Source organism: Corvus cornix, chromosome 2, assembly GCF_000738735.6.
Source record: "Corvus cornix cornix isolate S_Up_H32 chromosome 2, ASM73873v5, whole genome shotgun sequence".
Taxonomy (NCBI): Eukaryota; Metazoa; Chordata; class Aves; order Passeriformes; family Corvidae; genus Corvus; species Corvus cornix.
Window position 1 is genome coordinate 108,230,625 of NC_046333.1, and position 22,856 is coordinate 108,253,480.

The following is a 22,856-nucleotide window of genomic DNA, read 5'->3' on the forward strand; positions in this document are numbered from 1 at the left end:
AACATGGAGGTCATAGCATGGGCTATATATCTTATCTTCAAAATGTTTATTGAAGTAGCATTGATGACTAACTTAATTAGTCATAGCTGCAGTGCTATTTTTCTTCTGATTACTTCCTTCTTTCCATACATTTTCAGATTCATAGCAATTTTTTTCAGTATTCCTCTGCAGAAATCCTACAATTCATTAATAGTAACGAAAATGCCTAAAGAGCAAAGATTTTCAACTTTTCTAGAATTTTTTCCATAATAGCATCCACCAATCTGTGCACCAAATAAGTGGGGGGAAAAAAAATAGGAGTGAGTCTGATTAAAGTACTTTTTAAAGCAAATTTCAAGAATGAACATCTATGTTGCTGATACCTGCCTTCAGGTAATGTTTGAAACTCTACTGAAAACCAAGTATGCCAGTTGTAAATAGGTGTTAATAACAAACTTCTATAGTGTTCTGCAGAATTTTCCAAGCTGAGAGTTTCCACTGCTGCGATAGCAAAAACCACAGAGATTCAGAAAAAAACGACTCTGAAAAATAAAGTACTGCAAAAATATAACTCTAAAAAATTATATATGTAAATTAGAAGAAAATTCTCCAACACAGCTTGTCCCTTATAGTCTGTTGATGACATTCCAACAAGTATGGAGGGGAAAAACAACTAAGAGAACAGTAAGAAATCCACTTTTTATACTATGGCTTAGCTGTTCCCCAAAGAGCGAAAGGGCTGTGCCACCATCTTCTGAAGGAAAGAAAGGGGGAGACTTGTATTCTGGGGTTTCAACATCCAGTTAGGAATTTAGCAACCTAAAACCTTCATGTCCATGTATCGCAAACATGAACTTTGCTGTCTTTTGCTTTTCAGGTTTCTTTTAAACATGACTTTTGAGGTGATTTAGATCTCAAGTGTCTTGGAAAGCCTGACTCACTACTAAGAAGTTTTACCCAAATTACATAATTTTAAGATGCCAGAGTATTGAATGCAGAAATTATTTATATTTGGAGACACAAAAAAAGTAAGAATAACGAGTAATTGCTTTGTTTCTATATACCCTCACATTTATGCTCCAGTGAAGTTGCAGAAAAGCTTGGTAACACTCGGAGAATACAGTACAATATAACAAAGTGTCTGCAGAGAACTCCATCCCCATTTTCTGCTCTTTGGTTTTATAAGGAGTCACAAAAATACTTTACACTTCATTATTTCTATAGCACCTACAAGCAAAGCGTACTCTGTTTTTTCATGTCAGCCAACCAGCCATTAAACTACCAGAAGTTAAATCTTTTAATATCTTACATTCAGTTCTGGAGGCTCCATACATAAAGCAAGGGTGTGGGAGAACAAACCCTGCAATTACTAGCCAAAAGAAACAAAGCATACTTCTGTCTGCCAGCCTCCAACTCTTACATCACTTGCAATACTTCACTTACTCTATTTTTTTTTTATAAAGAGTTAGAAACATAGCTGAAGCTATCTAATGCTTGATAAGGAATAAACACTTTCTTCAGTAAGCATGACAAGATAATGAACTATACCCACTTGTACACAAAAATAAAAAATAAAACAAATCACTGAGGAGTTTAAGTCATAGATGCACCAGAGCAGAGAAAATAAACCATGAACATTTTGTGCTAAACCCAAGCTGACCTGGATAGAAAAGTCAAAAAGTTGGAAAAAAGTTTTCCATCTCTCACCTGCTGCCAAAAAGATCTTCTCTTCACAGTACCCCAAGACCCTATTGCGTATCCAGGTCAAAGGAACAAGAAAGATTGTAAAAACCAACAGTGTTCATATATATGTATTTTTTTTTAAAAAAAAAAAAACACTATGAAAAGTAAGAGGAAAAAATCCCCAATGGCCCAGCTATTTTTGCTTTCTCATGTTTGAAACAGTTAATGGAATTTTCCTCCTACTCAAAATTAAATCTTCTTGTTTGCCCATTTTCTGAATTAGGACAACTATTTCTACTTCCTGCTTGTAGACCCAACACATCCAATATCTTTGATGCATTGTTTCATTTAGTGACACTGTCCATCTCTCACCACCTTTTTTTCCAAAATGAGAATGTGGGGATTACCTGCAGAAAATGCCAAACTACTGAGGTTTCCACAAACAAGCAAAACAGACGTGTTTGTAGGAATAATATCTGCATTTTGTCCCCATGAGATGGAGTGCCCTACTGTACTGTTGCTCATTTCTGAGGACATTGGAGACTTTCAAAACTATAAGAAATCTCTCAGCTACCTCAAGCTGACACCAAATGGCTGGTATTAGAAAAAGGTTGAAAATACACAAAGCAAAACCCCATTCCAGTTCTAATTAAGGTCTGTGTGTGTGTAAATCCTCAGTATCATTTCATGCTCTGTAACTTAACAAGTAAATTTATTCTGGCAATGGTTCCTAGGCACAGATTTTTCTGAACTTCAGTACCAATGACAGTGGGCATTAAAATCCGTATTTTCAGCTAGCAAGAAACCAGAAGCTCTGAAGACCTTTCACCTTACATCACCAAGCTGATGATACAGAACTGGCAATAGGAAATCAGATTCAGAGGTCAAATATTATCTTTAATTTAATGACAGAATTAGTTGTCCTGTGCAACAAACCAGGGCTTTATGATGACATTACTTCCGACAGCACAAAAGGATACATACAGACAGCAATGCTTTGTATCTTTGACCACTAACAAGAATATAATTCTTTTCCCCTACTTTGGACTCCTTTTTTTACTTTAGCTTATATTGTAAACATTCACTTTTTAAGTCTTTTTGGTACAAAAGAACGTCCTGGCAATAAATCATTACAACATTACCTCCAAAAAGGAGGTAGTTTGAGTCTCTGGAGTGCAGATAAGAAAAGCGAAGGAAGTTAATGCATTTAAGCTAACTTGCTCTCCCTTATTTATTTGTGCCTATTGGTTCTCAATATTTTTCTTCTCCTGCTTTAATATACCTTATTATATATAGCTTTTGGAATTAAAATTGTAAGAAAAGAACATTCTGCCTGAGGGATTTCAAGAGAAATGTGAGAACAAAAAGAAACAGTGAATCTGTCAAGCTCAGATAAAAAGAATACTCAAAAAATAATGGGTGGTAGTTTGGATATTGCACAGAAAATTTAACAATTTTGTCTTGGGATGGTATTTCCTTGATAATAAGTATCTGTAGTCATGTCAAATTGATGTGTTAAGACAAATTACCGTCTCTCACCCTGCATTTTCCACTGTCTTTACTCCACTCTTTAGAACAATCTTTCATACAATTGAGCAGTTTATAGCTCAAGTATGTAGAACACATGAACAAATCCATAACTCTTTGTATGAGGCTCAATAAACTCCCATCAAAAATACATCTACTTTGCTTTAGATAATGAGAGGCAACAAAAAGGGAAATAGAATATAGCAAAAACTTACATGCAGAAAGATTCACACTCTATGAGGACTCTTAATATACCAGATACAAAACACTTAAATATTAACATTAACCCTGAGAGGTAAACATACAATACAGATCTGTAATATGTAAAGAAGAATATATCAGGGTTATAAAACAATTCTTGGTTAGACCACTGTGATCAGCATTAATACCCTTAATATAAACAGCACTGGAACATCTCCCACCACATCTTTGGAGGAAATGGATGCTGAAATACAAAACTGTAACCTTTGTACACATTTCTAGCTTAAATCGTTAGCGAACTGTAAATTGTATTTTTCCACTTCTTTTGGCTCTTATATATGTGAATACTCAAGTTATATACAACTGCCTTACAGATATTGACATAATATTTATTGAAAGCCTATAAATTGTGAATTTATTAGATGTAAGTTTTTTAGTTCGCTGTTTAATTTATTATTTTAATTAAATATTCAATATTACTTAATATTTTAAATCAATATTTGTTGAGGGTGTTTTTTATTTTTAAATTTTGCTTTATTAAGCCAAATGTAAAAGAACACACAGACCCAGAAAATTGGAGATGGTGAAGAGACTCGGCTTCCAAATGCAGTAAACTAAATACTCATACTGACAGACTGGTTAGTGATGGATCTTAAACTAGGATAAATTGGGAAGTATCCTTATAGTTTAGATTTTATACACCACCTGTCTGCTTTGCAACCAGGACTTCTGAGCCTGAATGCAGTGACCACTGTCATTTACAAGAAACCATTTTATCTGACTGAACAATACATTTTGATAATATAAATGAATTGGTTAAAGGAATTTTGTAAGTAATGAAAGAAGAGCACAAATCTTGAGGAGTGGCAAAATTCTATCTCAGGATTAAATTCATAATGACACAGGTTTTCAGAGTTATTAAGAAGAAATGGAATAAAGAGAACTTAATCTTTCTGTGAGGAATGTTCTCTTGCCTTTATCAGAAGGGTCTCAAAGTACACCAAACATGATACAAGCTTCCATTGAACCTGAAATGCTATGTCTCTGTTAGCACAGGCTTCTAACACCAGAAGAAGCCTCAAAGTAAAACATAGCATCACCTCTGCTTTATAGACAGAGAATTAGGGTATAAGTTTTCTGTATTATTGAAGATTTCTTAAGAAATCATTGGCAAACTCAGACAGAACATGTTATCTTCCACCATATCTAGGACCTTGAATAAGAGATCACCCCTAGTCCCACAGGAAAGGGAGGCAAAAGAGATCGATGCCATAAATCCCTGAATTTCCTTTTTACCAGGTAAGCGCATCACATGTAAAGTAAAAGCCATCCACCTTAATGAAACAGAAAGAAACTTCCTCCATGTATAATGGCTGAAAGAGGGTAAAACACACCATGTAACTCTTCTCCTTGAAGCATTTTATGTGGCAGGTAATTTTTCCATTATTTTTCTCCTATATTCACAGAGAAGTATCTGCACTTTGTTGATCAGCACCTGAACTGGTCTTTCAAAAGGATCCTAAAATGTTAACTAGAACTTGCCTCGGTTTCTGCTGGGATTGCATTAACTTTTTTCCTAGAGACTGGTACAGTGCTGTGTTTTGGATTTAGTATGAGAATGATGTTGTAAAAACACTGGTGTTTTCAGTTGTTGCTAAGCAGTGTTTATACTAAGGCAAGGACTTTTCAGCTTCTCGTGCTCTGACAGCAAGAAGGCTGAAGGGGCAAAAGGTGGTAAAGGACACAGCCAGGACACTGAGCCAAAGGGATATTCCAAACCATGGGGTGTCATGCTCATTACATAAACCGAGGGGAAAGCTGGCTGGGGGCCACTGCATGGGAACTATCTGGGCATCAGTCAGCAGGGGGGTGAGAAATTGCATTGTGCATCACTTGTTCTGCATATTTTATTTCTTTTGTCAATATTATTATTATTTACTTCTTTTTCTGTCCCATTAAACTGTTTTTATCTCAACCCTCTCGAGTTCTCTCCCTTCTGCTCTTCTGATTCTCTCCCCCATCCTGCTGTGGGGTGGAGTGAGCTGCGTGGTGTTTGGTGTCTGTCTGGGGTTACACCAGGACAGAAGTACACAACATGCAGAGGGTTAACTAAGCTCAAGAACCACGGAAGAACCTGGCAAACCTTTGCAGTTTTATATAGCCTAGCAATATGAAACCCCTTTCTATTCTTGGCTAGATTTCCTTCACACATGCTCTTTAAAAAGTTTGTAGAGAGAGAACACAAACTGTAGTACCTCTAAGGGGTATTCTCAACACTAATTTTAGGCAGCGGAAACCAGCCTCTTTCTAGATTTTCTCTTGAGCCCATGGAAAGACTGTGACTCCATAGAAGATGGTCACAAAAGGATATTTAAACCGGATTTGTAATTGAAACCATCCAAAAAAAAAAAAAAAGAATAAGAAAAATAGCCCTGTTGAAACCAGTCACACACCTGCACCTGTACCCACCTGCTCACCACTCGTTTTTAGCTTCATCCAGACAAATGTTCCTGTTCCTCCCAGTCTGCCCATGCTCCAAACAACAAGCATTATGAACTCTCTGTTCCAACCTAAATCCAAACCAATGTGTGAGGCCAACCCCTCTGACACTACACCACAGTAAAGACTGAGAACTGAAGTTACCTTGAAGGGCAAAAAGGAAGTGTCCCCCTCTCCCTGGCATTGATCAGGAAGATCAGCCTACCAACCTCAACATTTCTCTTTCAATTCCCTCCTACAAGACTTGTCTTCTTTTTTCTCCTATATTTCATGGTTCACATCCCTAGGCTTAAGATGCAAATTCTGAATTGAAATATTTTTACATCTTCTTTGATGAATCTCCACACATAATTTACAAAGCCTTATATAAATTCCCTTAGACCAACACAAATCTTCTTCCTTATTCATGTATCACCACCATGGTTTAACAGGACATGAAAGATCTTGATCTTCTGCAATTAAACTCAGGGTCAAATGACGCCGCAACCATAATCGACTGATATTTGAGGTGAAAATAATACAGTAAAGGTCCATTAAGAAAAAAAAAAATTCTGTACAACCTGTAGGAGTAACAGCACGTACTTGAGCAGGAAGAGGAGCACTACCCACTACAGAACTATTTATCTGACCATTCAAAGTCACTCACTTTGGAATTCTATAATCCAGGGCTAAAGGCATTCATCAAAAGTATTTTGGTAGCAACTGCCACGTCATGTCCAGTATCATGTGGGAAACATGTTACAACGAGTTATTGCTCAAATCCAAAATACCTCAAACTTTTCAGACTAAAAGTGAGCTATGGAAGTGGTCTTATTTGCTTAAAGCATAAAAAGCATTACACTGAAGTAAGTTGACATTACCCTCATTTCCATAAACCACTACAGCTACTGACTGACATTTTGCAAATTAAGCAAGAGAGGAGTCAAATTCATGCTGGCATTTCTACTGTCAGGCAAAAAAGTATGAGGAGTGCATAAACCTGCAGTCCCATCTATTTCTTGTCACCGTATCCCTGAGAAGCAAGTGCAGATGTCACTTTCTCCTCCTATCTGTCTGCATTGCAAATAGGGAAGGCATGATGATCTGTACCTTCTCCAATGGTGTTTTATATTCAACAGCGAGCCTTTACCGTTTCAGAATAGTGCCCACTAGGACACGCTGTTTGATGGAAACCATCAGGCTAGAACTCATCCTCAAAGCAGTTACCATGTGTTTAGGCAGCAGCTACACTTGTGTTTTTAAATGTACAAAATATCTGAACTTCTTTTTCAGAGATTCAGCAACCTGAAATTATTGCACCTCCTAACTGGATGGCAACCAAAAATAGACCTCTTGATGGGTTCTTCCTCCTAGAAAGTTTACTCTTGAAGAAGTATGTATTTAGTTACAAACATGAGGTTCCTCCAAACAACAAATGCATAAAAGAAAGGAATAACAGAGTGAGATGTCTTATACTGCTTTTGGAAAGCTTTAAAATGTTTGATTAGATCTGCTTTGGAGATTACATAATCTGTAACAGAATGCTGTCTTTTTCTAACTTTCAGGAATTGAATTAAAATGGAATGTGACCTCTATCTAACAGTTCCAACAAAAGACATTACAGTTTCTATCAGAAAATATTACTTAGTAGAATTAAAATAAACCCCTCACAGGCTTAATAAATGATGGAAAAAATGATTTCATTATCAAACTCTCCAACTCATGCTTCAAGAAACTGCACAGGCAGACTTTGCTCACAAAATTCTGAGGACATTTCTTCTCAAGTCAAGGCTTAATCGACTGACATTGCAAGGTCTCTTTATGGGAAATCATTCTTTAAAGGACAGACTGCAAAATATTTGCTAATAGTCTATGAAGTACTGTAGCTAATTAAAGAAAGTACATTTGTCAAATAAATTAAGTGATACATTACCATTTGCCTTCTCAGTAATCTATAATGCATCTCCAATATATCAGCATGGTTTTAAGGAGCCTTTGTTACAGCTAGTAAAAACCTCAATTACTCTTCTGAAGAAAAGTCTGACATTCTATTTTTTTTCTGTTCTTAATGGGACACTGTACTTAATCTATATATCATAAACATCTTTGAATCAAAAAGTTCCTTAAAAAGCAAATTTAGATATTAAATAATTTATCTTTTTATTAATTTTTGCTTTGAAATAAACAAGAAAGAGTCTTATTTTTTATTTGTATTTAGTTTCTACTTTAATAAAATTTATACTTTCCACTAAAAAACTTCCTGAAGTTTTTCAAATTAACTCAACTTTAATCTATTTAATCATTATTCTCCTGGGATGTAAAAAACCCCCATATCCTTACAAAATGATTTAAAACATCTTTACTATTTAATTTTTCATTTTTTTTTTCAACAGTAAACTCTTGCCAGGAAAATAAATGATTTTTTTTTTTATGAAAGCAAATATAGGCAATTGCGTCTATTTAGTGTTTATATAACTTCTCCTAGAGCCTTTCTTTGGCTGGGCATAGAGCAGGCGATAGGGGATAGACATCATATAGTCACCCCCAGACATCCATCTAGCTTGTGGGGCTTTTAAAATGTCGTTAGAGCTAAATTGCTTAAAATTAGTAAAGTTATTTTTCCATTCATGCATCCGTCTCAGCTGAGAAAAATCATTCAACAGTGAGCACTTGACAGCGCAGCCACTTTCCCCATTAATTGTTGACTAAGACAAGAAAATTGAATTTTTGTCTGCTAAAGTTTAGGCAGCGGTTTCACGGGTAGAACACCCTCAGCTGCTGTCAGATGCTCAGTTTCTCGAAGCTGCAGAAGTGAACTGGCATACCTATACCCGCTAATGACAGACAGCTCTTCTGAGACAGAATGGCAGCAGGTTAGTTCCTCTAAGCAGTCCACAGGGCGATGGCAATAGCTTCACAAACACTGCTTAATCGTTATTCTGCTCCCAAAGGTGTTGCAGCTGATTGATACGCTAAAATTTCATTCTAGATGGTGAGAAAACCCTAAGCTATCACACAATTCTATTTGCTATCCTTACCCAGAAAACGTTTTGCCCAACTCAGACTGTCAGCTCCATTTCTAATCACTGTACAAGTAATATTAAACAAATGTGGCATTTGGAACACTCGATGCTTTATACAAAAAACGCAGAAATCCTCACTTATTTCTCTTCCTTTCAATCTTATACACTAAGAGATGCATGTTTTGCCAAATGCATGGAGAAAATATACATCTAATAAAAATCTAATCATTTCAGTCATGTTACTGACCTGACTGGCAGAGAAGTGAGTTCTGCTTGTTACTCATTTAAAAAAGATGCTAAACTTTGTCTTATGGGGAAAGTCCTTTATAAATCCCTCTCCCCTCAAACATCTATCAGATCTCTGATCTGCTCTTATGAAAATTTCTCTTCTTGAAAGACAGTTTATTTACACATGTGGGAAGTCAATTCCAGAACAGTCATGACTACAGTTAAATAGATGTCTCCTTCCCTCTTACAAAAAAAAATTATAGAAAACCAACATTCTGCAATTTACTATCAACATTTTGATAGGTACAAAGTTGAAGTGATACAGACAATCATTTCTGACTAGTTTTAGTTAAAGAAAAGAACAGAAAAGTACCAAAAATATAAAAAAGTAGCCAGGATGTTCTGCTGAGCCATTCATTCATTAGTCACTTTTTAATTTTATGATTAGTAAATGACATTCCACAGAAAGTGGAAATGTTTTTTAGTGATCCAATGATAACACATTCTGGAGAATATTTCCATCAAATTAAAGAGCATCATGGGAAAAACGCTACCAGTAGTATCCAGTATTCAATCTGGACTTCTCATCAGAGGAATCTCAGAGGAAAGGCATCAGTTAAGACAGCGCCATACAAACTGACAGAAGAAGGAATAATTCAGGACTACTGAACACACCTCCAATCTAGAAGGCCTCTAAATTATATAACACAAAGGACAAAGAAAATTCTCTGAATTACTGTTATAAACTTCTCTTGTTTATAGTCTAAGCACTGTTTGCAGAGACAATATATGAAGCTTGAGAGACCTTTGGACCTGACCTGATTTGTTGCTTCTTCTTCTTCTCTGCCACAGAAAATTGGCTTCATAAGCCTCTGCTTGAGCTACCTGAAGGTAAAAGTGACCTGATATGTCCCACGTGACAGAGGGTGATCACCTCGCTACCACGCTTGCTTGGCTGAAGGAGCATTTCTCTTGGAAACTTACAACTTTCAGGTCTCTACCAGTCTGAACATCTCCCCTCACTGGTATTCATGGCAGTCTAAGACTAAGTCATTAGATCCTATAAATATCCCTCATCCAAAAAAGTATTTATGATTCACTTGATTACACTGTTCTCCTATTCAGAAAAGAAAACTCATAGCAGTGTGATTTGGGCTTTTTTCTTGGACTCGTTGAATGTCACACCACCAAAATTTTAGTTCCTTTTCAGGCTCTGACTTCCCTTCTTTCCGGCATTCCTCTTTCCCCAGCTCACAGCATTACACCATTACGAGGCTTCCACATACAAATGTTTACTGTTAGTTTACATTAGATATTTAGACATAAGATTAGGCCTTGCTCCCTCACAACAAATATTTTGTTTTATTAGTAACTGGAAAAGACTCCTAGATAGGAGTTTCAAGTGAACATTTTTGATAATACAGTATTTGGCATTGCATGAAATGCAAACATATTTATTTGCTCGATTTTATGGCTATTTATTGAAAAACAAAATGTGACTGTCTGTAGCAATATAACTACCTGAAACATTACCTCTATGCCACAAACACTTGTTGTGCAAGTGCACTACCACATCAGAGGAAAACAACAAATGTCAAAGAAAAAGAATATCTAGGAAAAAAAGCAGGAACGGACACTTAGGTACTTTCACCTGGTCAAACTTCAGTGTTCCACACACAAAAAATAACTTTGTTAATTCTACTGATCAGATGTAGGATCAGTAAAAGCATCCTCATTCTCTGAAGCACAGATCTTTTTGGCAAAGGGTGATCTTAACATGAGGAAGATATTATTAAATTGCACCATGGAAGGAGACGCTATCCTACAAATCCACCCATTCAAAACCACTACAAACTGCAGTCGCATTAGCTGCTTCCAGATATTTGGAGGGCAAGAAAAGAAATATCAGTGGGAACCAGAGCTCTGGAAAAACCTGAAATGTCAGAATTAGGCAAAACCACGGTTTTGGCCAGGATACTCATAATGAAAGGCTTACTGTGTAATGACAGACTTCCTTAGATGGTGTCTCCAGAATATGATCTTATCATAGAGAATTTTTTAACTGATGATTGATGTGTGACAAACAACATAGTTAAAGGACAAAAATATTTTAGTGATAGGAACTGCCAAGCAATAATCTGACAAAAGTATAATATAATAATGAAAAATATTAACATGTACAAAAAGTATGTAATAATATAAAATAAGTTTAGTGCATTTCTTGTAACAGAAGTCATAACAAAAGGTAGAATTAAACATCTATAGCCTACACTCCTTTCCTATCATCAAGGACCCAGAAACCATTTGCTTTTCTCTGCCTTTTTTTTCCATTGCTCTTGTTTTTCTATGGCTTACCTCAGGGGATAAACAGTTACAAAGCACATTTTTTAGTGAATGCGTCAGCTTCAAGAAACACATTATTGAACAGAATGAACAAAGGGTTTTGGTCCTTTCTTTGGTCTTTGGCCCTTATGGAGAGATGAAACTAAAAAGGTGCTGTGCTACCAGCTCTAGAGTTAGACATTCTGGCAGCCCTCTGACCCAGGTGAAATATGTGGTCCTCAGCCCCAAATGAAAGCTGAAAGGATAGCAAAATTTTGCAAATAAACATCTGACTTCCCCCAAGTAATTAATATGAATGCCTTAAGTGGATATTAGTCCACATGGATTAGCTCATTTAAAATACCAAGATCAACCTCTAACTTTCCAGAAAGGCAGTTATTAATTTGTGTGTGCATTGGTCATCACAGACTAGACTTCACTTAAACTGCTTCCCAGCTGTCATTAAACTGCATTTTATTTACAGAATATTAATACCAGCTGTCCAATATGCACATTTTAGTGGCTGGAGAGTCAAGGCTGAGTCTTCTTGCCAAGAATACCTTGAACCCACCTGTCAGTCACAGCATCTGGCAGCTTTATCTGCATTATATTTATATGTACATCAGTCCTAAACCTGATGCCAATAGAGTTTTGTTATATTGCATGATCAATCATAACTTAAGTGGTAGCACACCTCAGCTATTTGCAGATTAATTCTACCAGAAAGGAATTTCTGCTCAAAGGTTAAATAAATCATGAAGTATTTATACCTCACTGCAACTACCTCAGCCTACATAAGCCCAGTCTCATCCTCCTGTTCGTCTTCAAAATAGGCACACAGAACCAGAAAAATTATAACAGAAAAGAAGTAGGGTGAAATTAATTTTGCCATCTGTAAGAGGATAAAGCAAATTAAAAAAAAAATCCCCGAAGTCCATATTATTTGTTATATTTCACACATACTTTGTGCTGGCCCCCATCCCATGAAACTAATTTGAAATCCAGAAGCAAAGCCAGGGGGGTTTTGAGATGTTTTTCATTGCCTTCTACCTGCCATCAGACTGCAATAGCAAACCTTTTACATAAAATTGCACAGAGGAAGAAGAAAACTCATCAAATAATTATTGGGAAAAAAATTAGTGTATTTCTTTTACAGTTTGTTTCTTCATTGGATATAATTTATTCGGCGAGCAGTCAGCCAACTCTCACTCTAATGATTTTGATCCTACAAGTAATTTCTTTAGTGATTAGGAGTCTATTCACAACAAATGGACTTTATTATTGCATTAATAATTCAGCAGCTCCCACAGCAAAAGAGTAAAAAAGATGAAAACACATCCAAGTAAATTTCCATCCTTCTACTAGGCTGCCTGACCTGCCTCTTTCCCTCCCATCACACAACATGACAGATTTGGTTCTTCCCCAGTGTCAGAATTTTACATATTTGATGACCTCTTTGAGGACTGCTGGTAGGCAGAAAAGGTTAGACAACTTGAGAATCTTAATTCCCATGGAAATTTCAGTTTCTAAGCAAAACAAATATCTGTCACCTTTATTAACAACTGTTCTGTAGAGCTACTTAGCATGAGTGTTTCCAAATAGTATATAAATCAAGCTGAAGTTCATGAAAAGTCTTGATTCTTTGGCCCAGCATCAAGAACAGAACTGCTTTCTGGAAAGTGCTCCATAATTCTTGACTGCAAGTACAGAATCATTTTAAAGCAATGACATTTAATGAATTATATGCATAATTTTTAAAGTAACAGGCTGCATTTTACACACAATTCAATGTGTGCCATGACCTGTGTCAACAGATTGTAGCCCATTAGTTCTCAGCAGTGGACAAGGCATACTGTGCACTAATGACTCTTTAATGAGAGCAAGAAAGAGCCAGAAACAAAGAAAAACAAAAATAAAATTAATGCATCTATGTATTTTCCTGATTTGTATTGCCAGAATTCACTCGAAAAGTGTAGTGTAACATTTCAATATATTGTAGTATGGTTTTTTTAATGCAATAACATTATTGCAACAGATTCCACTGCATTATTTGTCCACTAAGTGTTCTTCCAGGAATAAAAAAATTATTTTGCACAGATGAGTGGAGCAGAAAGTGAAATTCTATTCACCCAGTTCTATTAAGATTTTGCTAACTTAAACTTCTTCTTCTCTGCCATTGTTGCAGAAGTCAAGAAGATGCCAAAGTCAAGAAGAACACATTTGAAAAGTAACAGGGCTCAAGGACATTTGGTGGAAGAAACCAAAATCTTCGATGGCTAGCAGCCATCGAGTAACTAAAGAGCTGCAGTTTTTCATAATCCACTGCTGTCTCCAAAGCCCTCTGCAAAGGACAAAGCTGGTGGTCCTTCCCCTGCCAATGCCCATCAGTAGCAGCTTTTTGGCACTCTACTGTTTGTGTCCATCATGAGCACAGACGTGACGTTGTGTCCCCTCCAGGTGAGTAGCTGATCCTCCTGTGAGGGCACAGCACACACCCTGCTGTATGTTCATTCCCTCTGAGATGCTGACAGGAGCAGCCACAGCAGACAGCTTCTCCAGCAAACAGGAACAGTGGGACCCACACTGTGACTCCCAGCCAGGCAGAGAAAACACTGCACTTCCCAGCAAATGGGTGTCTTCACTGGAGATCCACTGGCCCCCATCCTAACCCGAGAAAGCAAGACCCTTGTTCACACTAAGGCTTGCACTGTCTGGGGACCATCAACTGCTGCATGGGAGCAGAAATGTACTTCTTAAACAAAACATTATCTCCCACCTTTACCAACTGAAAACATGGTATGGTTATGCAAAGTCAAAGTAACCCCTCATGACATACACCTCTGAACAAGAGAAACATTATGGGGGTATGGCAACAATTCAGGAACAGCTGCTTCCCTCTCTTCCCAGGAAGAAGCTCTTTTAAAAAATTAAAGCAAGAATATAAAGCATAATAAAAACTGTCTTTGCAAACAATGTTTACCATACTTATTATTTCCTGTTAGACATATTTTCTTTCCTTAACAGAGCTATTTTGTGGATGAATGGCAAAGCATGAGGCACTGATATTTTCCTCTTTAACGCAACTGAATGTTTCCAGCTGCAACTAACAGAACTCACGCACCACATCTCCCTAGCTGACCATAATCAAAACCAAACACCTCCAAACCCTCATTTCTTTTGCATATAATTTACTGAGAGGCAATATGCCCATACCCAGGGCCCAGCTACACAACTCTAAACAACCCCAAGTCCACTCGAGCTGATCCTAAGTGCAGGCTTGTATTAGGCCTAGATCATAATATATCTGTCACAGAAAGTATTACAAACCTTTAACAGATTCTTCCTCCATCTATGCCCTTACACATGTCCATACAGCTAGGCAAGTTCTTCTGTTGTTGGACTATAATTTGTACTGAAATGACCTGCTCCATTCCAATCACATTAAATATAAAATCAGTTAACACCTCGTCCTTCACCTGGCACTTACCAGCAGTGAAATTTAATATTGGTTCTGATTATTCCTAACCTTAGGCTGCTGATCTTCAGTTATGTTCCTGGATGTTACCCAGTGTCTATGACAGGCAGAAGACATCCCCTGAGGAGCATGTCGAAATCTGTGGCTAGTAGGCCATCACCTGTTATGTTCTAGGGCAATGAAATTCTTTGCTAGGAGACAAATTTTGCCTCGCTATCTTTGTTACTTAATAAAGTCAATTTTCCAAAGCCAAGGACTTTCTTAAGAGCTCCTCCCCTTCTTCCCTCTTTGTTGTCTGCTTGAATCATAGGCGTTTTTGTCCATGGGAACTGAAATCCTTGCAACCATTGACTCAACACTGTATCCCACCCCTGCCATTCCAGAAGCTTCTGTGCTGCAACATCCCTGAAAAAAAAAAAATCCCAGCCAACCAACCAACCCAACCAAATAAAAAAGAGTCATTGTTCATTTGGAAAAGTCTAACAGTGACCACGTCTTGGGTTTTTTTTAATCAGCATACTATGGAACTGTAAACAGGAAAATTATTATTATCATTCTTCAGAAAAAAAAAAGAAGAAAGACGTCTATCATTCCTCAAATATTTTGATAACTCATGTAATTGTCCCTTGTAGATGGTGCCAAGAGACAAAAACTGTGCCCACTCAGCCTGATCTTGCTAGAGGTATGTGCTGTGAATTCCTGGCAGGATTGTGTGATAGAAAGCTGAGAGGTCAACATAAACAAAATCATTTGAAACAACAAAGCTGAGAGGGAAAAACTGTACTTCTATCACACAGCTTTCACACAGGTTTAATACAGGTCAATGACTGTCTTGGATGTTGTTACCATGGGGAGGCTCTCAAGTGATAAGGAAACAATCATTTTTGGTGGATATGAGTGGGACTGGAAGGAGTGAGAGTTCCAAAAGAATCACTGTAGGCAATAATATTTTCTAGGTTGTACTCGCTGCCAAATATGGCTTTCCAGGCAGTACAGGATGCTGCTGCATATCTTCACTAAATCAAGATCAAACCAATCAAAATCAAAGCAATGGATGTGTGTGGTATTCTATTCCCCATCACTTTACATCAAGGGAGGCTCATACATGCCTGAGAACGGTTTCATCTATAGGGAAATGCTTAAAATACAGCATATTTTTCAGTTTTCCTGAGTAATGAATATTTACTGGTTTACAAAAAGCAGAATCTTTAAGCTGATTTGATTATTGACCCTGACCTTTGATAAAAATGAGTCAATTTGGAAGGTTTGGAAGGGGCTTGCTTGTTTGTTTATTTTAGAATTTGTTGTTGTTTAAACGTAGCATTTGAGAAAACTCAGCTAGCGCTCTCTTCTTTGTGGCTGAACACAGTAACATTCACTCCCACACATATAGCCACAAGGCTCAAGGTTGGAGGAGCTGTGAGGAAAAACACTATGTGCTGATGTGTCATGAATCTTCCCAGTTTCAAACTGACAGATAGGAAATGTCTTGCACAGGAATATGGTAGAATGTAGAAACATTCTTTTTCTTTGAATATGCTATTAACATAAATTAAAAAAAATACAAAAAGTGAGACACTCCTCTGAGGAAGTAGGGACCCAAATTTGAAAGCCCAGCCAATATTTATGCTGCTGTGAAATAATGATTACCGTTAAAAATAAGAAAGAACCAAAAATAAAACCAGGTTTTTTCACATTAAAAAAAAACCAAAGGCACTTCTCTTCTTCCTTGAATCTTTTGCTCCTTGACACAAATCATGTTTTTTTTCTAGCTAAATCATACACATCATCTGTCAGACATTAACTCCTTGTACACTGAAATGGCTCCTATTACTTGAAACCTGTCAGCCTCCTGATCTCTAAATGCTTGTTTCACACACATTGCAATATGCTCCAGAAATATCCCAAATTAACACCAATAACCTGTTTACAGTAAGACAAAATGAGTAAAATGGAAGAAAAAGACAGAAATGGAAGGCTCTAGAATGTGAATACAAAAAAAATGGTTCCATATAAACTCATTCCCATGTATCCCAATAGCTGACTGTGGTAAGAAGATAGGTTTCCATCTAAAATATTTCTCCTACCAGCAGTCTCTACTCCCATAAAAAGAAGGAAAATAAAGGGGATACTTTAAACAAATATATATGCATACCTGTATGTATATACACACACTTAAAGAACAGAATTTTCAATTTAATTCCAGTAAGAAACCAAAGGTTTCCCTTTGAATTTTGCAGAGACCACACCACGTTTTAACAGGACTGTTTGTAATCAAGCAACATATCAAAGCAGTTCAACATCAGACACAGAGGTAAGCAGCCTTAAATATACTGCAGCAGTCACCACTTGCTCTTCTGAAAATGTGCAGTGCACGTAAGGAAAATGGAACAAGCCATGAAAAGGAAAACATTCATCTTTTCATCATCGTTTCTAGAGAGTAAATTGTATGAGGAGCAGCTGAGGGAGCTGGGGATATTTAATCTGGAGAAAAGGAGGCTCAGGAGAGACCTTATCACCCTCTACAACTGCCTGAAAGGAGGGTGTAGCCAGCTGGGGATCAATCTCTTCTCCCAGGAAACCAGCAACAGAAAGAGAAGACATAGCCTCAAGCTGTACCAGGAGAGGTTCAGGTTGGACATCAGGAAGAATTTCTTCATGGAAAGCATATTTTAGAATTGGAACTGGCTGCCCAGGGAGGTGGTGAAGTCATCATCTTGGAGGTGTTCAAGAAAGACTGGACATGGCACTTAATGCTATGGTTTAGTTGACAAGGTGGTTATTAGTCAAAGGCTGAACTTGGTGTTTTGTACCACCAGAATGTGGAAGTTGGAATTTCTTCAAAACCAGAAAGATTTCTAAAATTAAATGTGATTTAGCTATAGGACTGATAAAAATAAAATGAATGAAATGCAAGATGAAAATGAACGAACAAAAAATGAATGAAATGGCTGCTAAACAGCCAGACCTGGGAAGAATATCCTCAGAAACAGATAAATACAGCCTTGAGTGTTATAAAATATGAAATTTTAACATTTTATTCTTAAAGCTTCTGGGGTTTGCAACTGCTGAAGACAAGGTGATACTCTACAATCAGTAGCTCAGAAAACCATCTTCTCTTATATTTAACTTTTACTTGTGTTTTTAGACCATTGTGGTTTGAGAAAATATCGATTTCACCTATTTCTTAATAGCTTTTTTTCCTGCAAAGGCAATTGTTCTCTCCCTACAGCTTCCATCTACTGAAAACTGGGGCCGGGGGGAAGAAGGAAACCCATTCTATGTTATATGGAGAAATTAACCGAATAAAATTTTGTAGCATTTCTGGGATTTCAGTACCTCTGCAGTCGTTAACCAATCAGCATTTACTGATCCTATTGAACCCTCTTTCTTTTGTGCTTCAATCCAATAATGGGGTAGATTTTTAAAAAAGCAAAGAAAGAGAAACAATTTACACAAAACCCACAGCATATTCCAACCAGAAAGGTAAAACCTAAGTACCCTCAGGCTCATTAGAACAGCCTCATTAGTAGCTGGGCATTGTAAACCAGCAAGAATTGTTTGCCATACCAGTGATGTTCTCCAGAAGACTTAAAAGACTCCCATAAACCACCCAGGACTTTGACAGCAGAAATATTTCAATGTTACTAGAAGAATTAAATTATTCATAATTAATAACCATTATTGAGCAGTGTTTTTTTCTTTATTTACAAACCTGTTTTCTACAAATATATTACTTTTGAGGTATTTTCTGAAGATTAATTAATAAAAATTATGACTTCTATGAAACAGTTGCCTTTGCAATTCATTACTTATGAACTATTCTTTAAGACACATCAGTGTTTCTTCACTTTAGACAAAGTTTAAATAAAAATCAAGCCAAAAAACCAAAAAAGAGTAAATATTATTGTGTGTACATACACATTCAATTGCTAGTTAGAGTGTCAAGGTAAGGAAGAAAGTCACTCCATGGACTCAAAAAAATTCACCAGATTACTAAAGGACCCAAAAGACCTCCTTGGATTACCAAATTTGGCAAGGTGGGGAAAAAAGCCCACCTGTTTATGCCAAGGAATATGTAGTATGGATACAGCCTAGGTGGTTACAACAATAGCAGACTAAATTGTGAAAGCTTGTGCTAAGAATTGCATGAAAGCTCATGGAATTTAAAACTTTTTTAAAATGTGATTTTTATCTGAATTTTTATTTTGTTTCTTTACAAAAGAAGACCCGTGGCCTGAGAAATGAGTGTAAGATCTGGGTCATGAACGTCCTCAGGAGGTGGATGCACAAATTGCTGGAAAGCACATGGACTGCGGAAGGATGCCTGGGCAACCAGTGATGCTACAAAATTGACACCCTGCAAAGTGAGGAGATAGCATGCAGAAAGATCTCAGTACCCTTAAGGTGAGATACAAAACTGCTGGGAAAGAGAAGATGCAGACTTTTTCACCCTTGAGAACCAGAAATCTATGGCAGGGCAGTGCAGACCTTAATTAGTGGAAATACTACACTGTTCTTAAGTAGTCCTTCATAATCATGGACTTACTAGGCACACTTCACAACAGAAGAAATACACAAATTTTGAGGGAAGGGAAAAACCAATACATGGCAAAAACTCAAACAACAAACCCAGCACACAGTTCTAATCTCAAAGATATTCTCAGATTATTTTGTACTCATCAGTCACACTAAATCACAACAGTCCCCCTAAAAACAAGGTGTTTCAAAGTACAAAATTAGAATAACTATCTTAAAACTCCAATTCAAATCTCTAATATTGCAGGATTAAATCACAAGTGTCCTTTGTACCCCACAACCACTTAATTCAGGTGATTCATGGTACAGAACTCAACATCAGCCCTGGAAGGCCCAGCAGTTTGCTTCCCCTGAATAAGATTAACAGTGCTGGAAATTTCTAAGCATGTCATAAATAGTAATTGCTCCTTAATCAGTGCCACAATATTTGATGCTTGCACTGCATAATTCAAGATGGTATGGAGAACTGTCAAGTAAAGCTGTAGGATCCAGCTGAATTCACGTCAAGCTTCATTCATGTATGTGAATTTATATACAAGTGGATATATTTATATATGGAGAACATGAAGGGCTCCATACATATTGCATCATGTTGTCAACTAAATTTTCATCCAGAAGAAGTCGGTATGTATTGATGCTCACACCAGTCTATTGACAAGTTTGTTCCCAATTACTCCACCGAGGTGAACTGAAGATACCCAACAGAAGTAAAGATCTATCATCCTGTCTTTATACACTCCATGCCCAGAGCCAAACCAAGAAGCTCCCCTGTTCTCTCAGTCTGCTAATGTCTCTGAAAAGCCATCAGAGAGGACCACCACGTAGCTAGCAGCTGTTTCTTAGACATCTCTAAATGAAAGATTTTCCATTTTTTAAGGTATAGGGATGATAAATATGACTAGAAATAATCTGAAGAGTCCAAGCACAGTGGGAGGGAGCAGAAGACATGGCTGTGCTGAGAGGTACATCCAGCTGCTGAGCCTGCAGGTGCATCTGCAGTAGATGGACAGAATGAAAAATTAGAGGTGTTCCTGGGCTGGATACATTTGAGTAATGAGGGAAGTTTGTAAAAGTAAATCAGAGAAAAACATGCTTAGATAAGATCAGTCTAGAGCAAAATAAGACAAATGGGACTCAAATCACAGTTGAGATCTCAGAGATGTGAAAAGCAAGTAGAAATAAGAGATCCAAAAAGAGAGAAAGCAAACTATGAATAAAAACTTGCATTGGCTATAGTGTGAAAAATTATGAGTAGCTAGAGAAAGTAGTAATAAGAATGGTGAGTGTGAAAGAAAATAGTCCAACTTTAATACAGTAGGACAAACATTAAAAAGGAAATTGAAAACTACCGTATAATTTTCCAGTTCCCCCCAAAAATCTACATCTGATTGGGAATAATTCACACCACAGTTAGGAGAGCCTGAGAAATAAGCATGAACATTACAAACAACAACTGAGTAAAATTCACTATCTTTTCCAGAAATTGTGATTTATAAAAGCTCCAGATATTCAGAGGAACAGGGTGGTAAGGAGAAGCATTTCACAAGTGCAAAATAGACACTTTCCTAAACTCAAACACATCCAACTTTCCATCCCTTCAGCAACCAAATGCAAACATGAATGCTGTAGGTCTTGAGCAGGGCACCGTGGAAGATAAAAATAGTTCTGCCTACAACAAACACTTGTCTCTACAGGCTTGTAGCACGGCAATTGAGAAGCACGAGGCACACTTTCCATTTCCGAATAGAGCATCACATCACATGCTCAGCCACTTGCAGATTAAAACTAGCTGTCTTACAGCTGTGCAGCTAGCGAGGAGATTAAAGGAACGCATAAAATCCTTGCAAAGATACTTGTCAGTTTAGGATTCTCCAGATACAGCTCATCCCCAAAAAAGCCACAGTGCACAACACATGGCAATATGAAAAACACAGCAGAAGAGGGGAAAAAATAGATGGCAAAATGCCCATCCCTATACTTATGTATATTGTGAATATGCAAATATGTTGTATTTCATATTGACTCTTAAACAGCATACAGGAGGGGAGCATTAGAGAATTGAGCTGCAGAAGGTTTAGGGGAGATACAGGTGTTTGAAATAAAAAAGAATGGCTCCTAAAATGTTAAGTTGGAAAAAGAAGCAAGAGCAGACACCAAAGAATGAGTTTTTGCCATGTTCTTGCCAACGTGCATGACCACATACCTTCTCTACTGCTACTGTAGAGAATGCCAAAATTCTTTTTTTTGGATCTTGCTGAAGTGCTGTCACAACAGCAGTCGAATGAGGTAAAAGGGCACTCAGAACTGCAGTCACACTTTAAGCCCACGAACCATTATTTTCTGATAGTTTCCATTTTATTAAAGAAATGTTTCCACATGGAAATGACATGTGTGCAAGGAGAAGCCTCTCTCCTGAAGAAGATTATAGTAATATATCAAAGAAAACCCCAAAGAAAGCATCTGGTTGGCCAAAAGAACAGAGTATTTATTTTATTTTTCCTGTTTCTTTTTAATGGTAGAGAGATACATACAAAAGAAAGGAGTCAAAAAAACCTGCAGTGAGAAACAGCAACAAGGAGCAAGGAAAGAAAGGTTAATTACAGCACAAGAAAAGATGCGAGGAATGTGAAGAATGTCAGCAAGTAAATAAATCAATAATCTACAGTCATGATCTACATTCCTGAACTACCTTGAAAGCAAGGATATCTGCCCTTAACATTCCTGACAACAGTAGAGATTTTCAAGGAAGACCCCCTCCTGCTTCATGCTCAGTTTCTGCCAGCACCCTTCTGTCAACAACTGATTACAAGGGAACGTTTCCAAAGGGAGCCTGTATTACCTCTTATGAAAGTTTTGTTAATACAAGCTTGTGAATACCTTGGGACAGCCCAGAAAAACTAACAAGCCAAAATTCATGATGTGATCATTGCACTTAGCTGAAAAAAACCTCAAGGTCACTGTCAAACAATTGTAGGAATGATGCACTAGATTTCCCCCTCAACACTGCTCTCTAAAACATACTGGAGTCTAGCAGCTCATATGGAATAACAGCACAGATCAATAAAGCCAGAGACTAATGTGGTTTTACAGATGTATTTCTTCACAATGGTATCAACATACGATAAAGTAAGAGTTTTAACAGAGGAAATGAAAGCTGAGTGATAGAGACAAGAGGATCTAAAAGTCAAGACTTAATAAGTTGGAAACAAACAAACAAAAAACCACTGACAAAAAACCCCCAAGCAAATAAACCAACCAACCAACCAAAAAAACCACCAAAAAAACCCAACCAAAATCAAACCATGAAAGCAAAACCCTAACTCCCCAGTACAAGTATACAAGTAAAATTAAGGATATGCCCTTGATAAGGTGACATAATAGAAGTGGATCTGCAGAGCAAA

The 22,856-nt window shown here is 37.2% G+C and overlaps 1 protein-coding gene across 3 annotated transcripts in view; it reads right to left on the reverse strand.

Moving 5' to 3' along the window:
• The window catches only part of CHST9 (carbohydrate sulfotransferase 9), a 90,827-nt gene that overhangs the window by 59,961 nt on the left and 8,010 nt on the right, over window positions 1-22,856 (reverse strand). The gene's annotated exons all lie outside the window — the stretch shown is intronic.